Below are 8936 nucleotides of genomic sequence, written 5' to 3'. Positions count from 1 at the left end.
CCTGTATAGTAATTAATCTCACTAAGGCGGCTAATTATCTCCGAAAGCAGACAGAGATACTGGTTTAACTCGTATCAAAAATATTGAAATTTTTGAGCGTGGTAAATATAGTTGACATGTACAAATTTTTTAAGGACCCCCCCCAAAAAAAATCATTGATACGACCCTGGTATTTACGACAAACAATTATTTTGACTAATCAGTGGCCTTCCATTATTCTTTGAGTGACATGCACGATCGACGCATTTTTTTTTTCATGGAAAGGAGCGTGTTAGACATAGCTCTGAAGGCTACTGCCAATGGGCTTAATAGGTATAACCTTCATAATTCGTAATACATTGTTATTCTGAGTTGAAACCTAAAAGTCGAAGGTCTTAAATTTTCTTGCACATTTTCTAAAAGCAAGAATGGCCAGGAGTTGTTCCTTCGTAACATACCCCTCTCAACCAACCAGAGGCTGAAGTTGCCCGTAACCCGGCATATTTTTTTATGCTTTCAGATTTTGATCTGGATACATGTTTTGACCTCCTTTCTAATAGCTAGTGCACAGCTCTTTAAAATGTATAATATTTGCATGGCCTATGAACCTCAGAGGCTTTGCAATTACTTCTCGGATGATCCTTGCCGTTTGCGTTCATTGTCATGTCATTGTTGAAGAGATGGCTAAATATTGTAGATTAATGTAGTGAAATTAAGTGATAAAGCATTTATTTACTCAGGCAGGAAGGAAGGGGTACATAGACAGGACGTAGGGCTCATGATAAATAAGGAAGCTTCTAAGTCTTGTTTAGGCTGGAAGGTATTATTAATAGATCACTAATCGCTTATTTTATAACTAAAAAGTCCAGGGTATCAGTTATAGTAGTATATGCCCCTGTAGAAAATAGACAGGGTTCCAGGCACTAATTTGATGTTTTTATTAGAATATATTAACGTCCAAGTCGGAAGAGATGGTATCCTACCCTAGGTAAATTTGGTGCAGGAAAGTAATGGCTACAGACAGCTACAATTTTGTAGGTATGATAATATAGTTATAACCAATACGGTGTTTGTCATAAAATGACCCATAAGTTAACAGGGTATTCACGTGATGGTAAGACAGCAAACCTTATTGATTGTGTTGTTGTATACTGAAGACCAGTGTTTACACTTTATCATTTTTTAAATCCCTAATAAAGAGCTGAAAAATCCCTAGAAATCCCCATCCTTAGTTACAAATTCCCTAAAAATCTCCCATTTTCTAATTAATCCCAGAACCGCTTCTCCCTATCTCATTTTACCCATACCATTGAAAGGTAACATATTTTGGGTTCTTAGATTGAAGGCTAGCTATCACTACCGTAATAGAATGCCGTTTAAAGTGCTTTTTAATCATCAGCTAAATACAAATAGCTTCAAATATACTTCAAATAATATTAAGCAAATAGAAAAGAAAATGTAATACCGTAATGTAGATTATAGTACAAGATGTTTAATACTGTTCAATCGTAACTTGTAAAACGTAATCAGACCTTATCTTCCCCTGATGTGCCTTCAACATTTTTTGTATGGTGGCTGAAGCTTTCACCGTTCTCATGTGGTGAAGTAACTAATCATCTTCACATCCCACACTTTCTTGAGCCCTTTTCATTCCATATTTTGTTTTTAGAATCCCCCGCAAAGTTTATGTTTTCAATTTATTCTAACGGTCAGTTTTTACTACTTTTATAGCAATGAAAAACCTCTCGACGTTGACATTTGAAAATGGAACAGTGAAAATAAATAATACTGCCAGTTTCAGGTTAGGATACAAATTCTGTTCCGGCAGCATTTTTTTCACCAATACCAAACACCAGCAGGTCACGGCATCCATTGTTTTGACGTTTTCAATATCGATGAGGCTCTGCCTCCTCCACTCCTGCTCGGTTTTGGTTCCGTCCTAGGGGCCAAAACCTATCTGTCCCTACTTCCTAACAAAAGGTAGCAGAGAGGCAGGCTGAAATGATTGGGCGGACACTGGGTCAACCATTTCAGCATATTTGTAAATGTCGTCTTCGAAATGGAACCTTTTCTGTAGCTGGCCTACTGCTTTGATATGGAACGCCTGTGCAGCTTTTAGAACTACTTCGATTGAATCAGGGGGGACGGCGGTATCTGACCTTGACATATAGACGGAATCTTGTCCGTTCGGACCCAAGTAAACGCTTTCAAGAGGAAGTTAAAACTTCCGATTGTTCACATCGATTTCTAAAGCACTAGTTGATTCTACATAGTCCTTCTGCAGGAAGTTCAATGCTGAGACCAATGTTTTAAGCTTTGTTTATCCCCCAAAACTAGAAATATTTTGGTTTTAAGAGCTCAAATTGTGCTTAAATTTGAATTTGCGACAGAAGTAATTGTTATATTTGTAAAGAACAAAAAAAGACATCGAGTGGTATGTTCACTTTTTTTGTAAGTAAAAAAAAATGAACAACAACAAATTTGTCAATTATAGTATGAAGGTTCATGATTATCCCCTGGGTACGTAGGGTTGCCAAAAACACACAATTCATTTATTCCTACATGTGTCATTGTTTTTAAAAAAAAATGGCTGTCAGTTTGTTTGTCTGTTAAAAACTAGGATAATGAAACGCTAAGAGAGGTGTTCAAATAGTTATAGCCTACCTCTATTATTCACGTCCGTACTTATAAAGCTGGCTACAAGTTCGAGTTCAATTTTTTTTATTATAAACAAAAATCGCAAACATCATACAAGCACTGTAGAGGAAAAGAATCGTACATGCAATGCTTGTCAAAAAAATTTACTACAGTAAGAACAACTAGGTACCCTATAAAAGTATCAAAATATATTTTAACTTTATTTATCTGACCTGTAATAAAATGACATGCTGTCTACCAATTAATCTTATGAAAAAACAACCCAAAGATGACAAACCATAATATGGAATGAAGTCATATTATGACTTCATTAATCGAGAAGAGTCGAAGCTGAAATTATTGTTTGAAGTCCACATCAGCATGGAACTGTTTCAAACAGTTCTTTGTTGCTAGTTTGTTACTTAGGACTCCTGCACATCTCAAAATCTGTTTGATATTAAAATTTTTAAGCAACTGAAGAACTTCTTCTCTGTGATTCCAAGTTCAATTCGCAAGGAAACAGATCCTAAATCGAATTATCCTGCTTCTCTGATCAAGAAGATGATGATTATGGACAAATTAAAGAAAAAACCCATAAATTTCCCTAAAAGTCCATGGGAGATGAAAAATCCCTAGAAAATCCCCAAGTACCTAAAAAAAACTCTCGCCCCCAAAAGACTTAAAAATCCCTATTTTAGGGGAGAAATCCCCATAGTGGAAACACTGCTGAAGACTGGCAGGATCAATAAAAGATACAAGGGTATATAGGAGTGCTGTTATTGATGTTAAAAGTATAGATAACCATATGTAGTGTCTAGGGCCAATTAAAAGCTGAAATCTCGGAAGGGTAACTACCTCTGAGAAATTACGATGTTGGTTAGGCTCCAAGATGAAAATTTTAGAGAAACTTTCCAGGAATGGTTGAATGCTAAACTGGAGAGATTATAATTTGACAGTCTTGAAGATGGATAGGATAGTTTTAGCAAAACAATTTTTGAAGTTGCTGATGGTGTTATAGGGAGGAAAGTTAAGAGCACAGCTAGGAATAATCATGAAAAAGCTTTATGTTTAATGGACAGGAGAAGGGGCTTCCACAAGATTTATTTGAGTGATAAATCACTTGAAAACAAAAGGAATTTAAGGAAAGTTGAGAAAGCATTAAAATATGAACTAAGGAGGTATGAAGTGGAGGCCATGCATAAAATTGCCGAGGATCTGGATAACGAAGTTAGACTGCATAAAAGTAAAACATTTTACTGGCATATTAATAAATTGAGAGGGAGTAGTTGTTCCTGGTTTGTCCCTGTTTATCCCAAGATAGGAACAGGGCCACAATCAGTGATAAGGAAAGAGGTAAAGAGAGATAGTTAGAACATTTTGAGATTATGTTAAGCAGAGATAGAGTGCAGGAAAATATATGATATGGCTGATAATGTGGTAAATGAGTTTCTTAAATATGGTGCCTCTGAGTTTAGAAATAAGTTACTGAAGATTATGAATATGATTTTGAAAAAGGGCAGTACCTAGGGATTTCAGGAAAACATTAATCAAACCCCTGAATAAGAAAGGTGATAAGAGTAAGTGTGGTAATTATCCAGGTATATATTTGGCCTCTGTAAGTAGCAAATTACTTAGTAATATGATACTTTTTAGACTGAGAGAGGCTGTAGACGAAGTTATAAGAGAAGAACAGTGCGGTTTTAGAAAAGGTAGTGGATGTTTTAACCTAATTTTTACTCTTAAAGTGCCTGAATTACCAAACACATTTGATCCTTAGCTATAGAGATTATGAACAGGCGTTCAATTCTCTTATTCTTAGAGAATAGTGATGCCTCACTGCTTCCCATGATAATCATATCCACCATTCCCATGACAACCATATCCAACCATTCCGACGACAGCCAGCAGGTGCATGTTACTTAATAGTTTTTGTTTCCTGTGGGTTGTCAAACAGTTCGTGGTAACGAACTGTAGTAAGGAGCGACCCGGCTCAACACTAACCAAAACTCTAAAAAATCGAGTTTTGATACCAATAGATACATCAAAAGAATCGCATTTTAATGCCAGTTTTCAATATATAGGTTTCATCAAGTTTAGTTTTACCCTTCAAAAGTTACGAGCCTGAGAAAATTTGCCTCATTTTAGAAAATAGGGGGAAACCACATCTAAAAGACATATAATCTTAACGAAAATCACACCATCAGATTCAGCGTATCAGCGAACATTATTGTAGAAGTTTCAAGCTCCTATCTACAAAAATGTGAAATTTTTCATTTTTTGCCAGAAGGCAGATCAAGGATGCGTGTTTGTTTTTTTCCCAGGGGTGATCGTATCGACCCGGTAGTCCTAGAATCTTGCAAAAAGGCTCATTCTAATGAAAATGAAAAGTTCCAGTGCCTTTTTTAAGTGACCGAAAAAATTGGAGGGCACCTAGGCCCCCTCCCACGCTCATTTATTCCTCAAAGTCACCGGATCACATTTCTTAGATAGCTAATTTATTCAGCGTACTAGAGAAACCTTATAACTATATCTTTGGGGCGACTTACTACCTCACATTCCCCGTGGGAGGGGCTAAAAGTTACAAACTTTGACCAGTGCTTACCTATACTAATGGTTATTTGGAAGTGTTCAGACATTTTCAGGGGGATTTTGCGGTTGGGGGGGGGGGGGGTTAGAAGAGGGTGGCATATTGGGGGAACTTTCCCTGGAGGAATTTATCATGGGGGAAGAAAATTTCCATGAAGGGAGCGTAGGATTTTCTAGTATTATTTAAAAATAAAACAATGAAAATTTTTCCAACTGAAAGTAAGTAGCAGAATTAAAACTTAAGACGAACAAAAATTACTACGCATATGGTGGGCTCACCTCCTCCTAATACTTCACTCTTTATGCTAAATTATTTTAGTAATTTCAACTTTTTATTCTACGGCCTTTGTTATTCAGAGGTCATTCTTAAGAAATTGGGACGAAATTTAAGCTTTAGTGTAAAGAGCGAGGTACTGACGGAGAGTGAACCCCCTCATATGAGTAATAAAAACATGAGAATACAGAAGTTCTTTGTGTAAGCTTATTTATAAGTTACATATATCTTTTACTAATAAAAACATTCATAGCAAATTAAAAGGTCTAGTTGCCTTTCTAAGTAACCAAGAAACTGGAGGGCAACTAAGTCTCCTCCCCCTCTCTTTTTTCTCAAAATCATTCTATTAAAACTATTAGAAAGCCATTTAGCCAAAAAAATATACAATTTTCATGTTAATTATTCATCTGCGGAGAGCCAAAATCAAAACATGCATTTATTCAAAAACGTTCAGAAATTAAATAGAATTTTTTTAACGGAAAGTAAGGAGCGACATTAAAACTTAAAACGAACAGAAATTACTTCGTATGTGAAAGTGGTTGCTTCCTCATCAGCGCCCCGCTCTTTACGCTAAAGTTTTTTACTGTTTTAAAAAGTTAAGTTAAGAGAAAGAGTCAAACTTTGCGGCAAAAGTGAATATAATGCATATATATATATATATATATATATATATATATATATATATATATATATATATATATATATATATATATATATATATATATATATATATATATGTTTATAGATTACAAGACGGATTAAATGCATTAGTGAAATATATTGAAAACAGCAATCTGAATCAATTTGTAAAAAAGGAGTAAGTTTGTTACTAGCGAGAAAGAATCGTTGTTAGTCTGTAATCGGTGGAAGACTGTCAGGATAAAAAATGATCAGATTTGAGAGCTAAAAAATCATTCGGAATCTTGTGACTTCGGAAAAGCGTTTGAATCTAGATGATGATTTTCTAGTGTTATTTCTTCAAGGGAAGATATTTTCTACAATAATGCTTAACGACATAATGAGAAATGACTCTCTATTTTCGGACTATTGCAAGAATCTTTTACGTCGTGGCCAATATACATTTACTCAATTTATTGATGTATAAATAAAAAAAAAACGATATTGTGATTATGCTTTTAACTACTACTTAGACGGCCATTTCGCAAGGCAACAGCAAATAAGTTAAAATCTTGTCTAAACAAATTTTGTAACGTCACTTGATTACTCCTCCTGCTAGAAGACATTCCTTTTCCCGAGTTCGTTTCTTTTTAGCATTGAGACGGTAAATAATATCCTCTGAGAATTGTACTATCATTAATGACTATAATCAAAAGTAAAGATTGTGCAATCCATGTAAATTGTATAAATGATACGCAATTCAAATTAAAAGGTGTCTCGAAGAAGTTTGTGATTACCACACTAGATGTTTCATATGCTTCAATGGTCACTGTGATAAATGTCATTGAAGGGAAAATACTTACCCCGGCATGATTGCAAAAACCCTAAACTTGATTTCAGCTTAGTCATAAGAGTCTGGTATCGTCGTGGTTTTAATTTTTTTTGGGAGGAAGAACATGGCCTACATGTCAATTGCTGGAAAAATAAAAGAATTCAGTTTTTAAGACATCAGTATAAAGATACTTGCTACTATAATTATAATCCAACAGATTTTCATCAGGCTGCTACAGAAAGTAATTCTTCATGAAATTGTTTTACACGCGTCCATTATGTTTGAATATAATGAGCAGCTGGTCATCCTCTGAGATTTCAGCTTATTCATAAGAGACTGGTATCGTCGTGGTTTTAATTTTTTGGGGAGGAAGAACATGGCCTACGTGTCCATTGCTGGAATAATAAAAGAATTTTGCTACTATAATTATAATCCAAAAGATTTTAATTTGGCTGCTACAGAAAGTAATTCTTCATATGAGAATTTCGTGTATGAAATCGCTTCAAATAACAAATTGAAAGACTTGACTTTATAGCTATAATCAAAATAATATTATTGACATTACGAAGAGATATATTAAAAAGGAAGTCACATTATATTTTGGAAAATGTAACCCTGACTTTGCATGCCAATATGAATACAAGTTGAATCCTGAGGAGCTGCCGCCACTTATCGTTACCGATGGTTGCCTATACGTGGAAGAAGAAATCTAAAGGACATAGAGTTTTGTACATACAAGTTTTATTAATAAACAAATTCACAAACATTTTTAAATACATTTCACTCTTAGGGCACTGAAACATATATTATACAGGTAAGAAAACAAGAAAATCGTTCAATCGAGGATTGTCTCCACAAATGCTCAGAAGTTCACTGTAAGTATATCCACGACATGGAAAAATAAAATATAATAGTGCATGAAAACCACAGCTTTTGGTCGATAAATCTTATACTCGCTTTCGATTTTGAAAAATAGATTTTCCACTTTGCTCAAGAAAGTTTTTAATTTTAGGTATGTCGAATGTGTACGGCAGGTCAAAAGATCAAAAATTCAATATTTTTTGCTATTTGAAAAATGCATAGCCAATGTCCCGTCTTTGAAGTTGATGAGCTACTATGAACAAATATAAGGGTATTGTTAACACTCTGAATATGATCGAGGAAAGCCGAGGGTCTGCAATAGGGTTCGTATTTTGACATGAAAGAATCCAAATTGAATACATTGATTATTCGATTTTTGTTCATGGTGCAAAGCGTAATATAGCACTGCCATCAGGGCCAGTTTTCCAATAGATTTCAAATTGATTTAGCGAGATTAATGCAAGACTCTCCTCCAATGTTTTAGCAAAGGTGCACTCTAAACTTACTGTGCCCGTTCGGTAAATAGTCATATCTTGAGTACCAGACTAATCCAATAAACTGATACCATGAGTTTTTGCAAATATTTTTTCAGTTATACCAATTTCAAATAGCTATAGAACTTGATCTAGGGACTGCATTGTAAATTCATATAGGGCCCTGTATGATTTATCCAAGGATAAATTGTAGATTAGCATTACATTTACTTTGCATATAAGAGTTGAAATTCCAAGCATTTCAAATTTATGTGGAGAATTGGTCCGTGATCCAATGGCATTAGTACTTTTTACAAAATACAAAACAAGTTTTAAAAAAATTTCACCATTGAAAAACGATGAATCGGTGCAGGTACGTTTACCTGCAAAAAGAAGTAATTGCTTTGTGATTGTATGTGGAATGAGCAGTTTGAATTTATTTCCACTAGATCTCAATTTTTCAATTGCCGAAGCAGCAAAACTCATAAATTATTGTTTTCAAACATGAAATTTTGCCGAGGTGAGAGAGACTGTAACATCAGGTGCAGCGCCAAAGATCCTTCACCATTAAAATTGGACGGAGCAAGTTTTAGCTTTATATCAATATTGACATTGGAGGGCAACCATTGAGGTAAATTAAACATCTCGAGATTTATTTTCCCAACTAAAGGTTAAT

Source organism: Artemia franciscana, chromosome 11, assembly GCF_032884065.1.
Source record: "Artemia franciscana chromosome 11, ASM3288406v1, whole genome shotgun sequence".
Lineage (NCBI taxonomy): Eukaryota > Metazoa > Arthropoda > Branchiopoda > Anostraca > Artemiidae > Artemia > Artemia franciscana.
Note: the sequence above shows the minus strand (reverse complement) of the source record.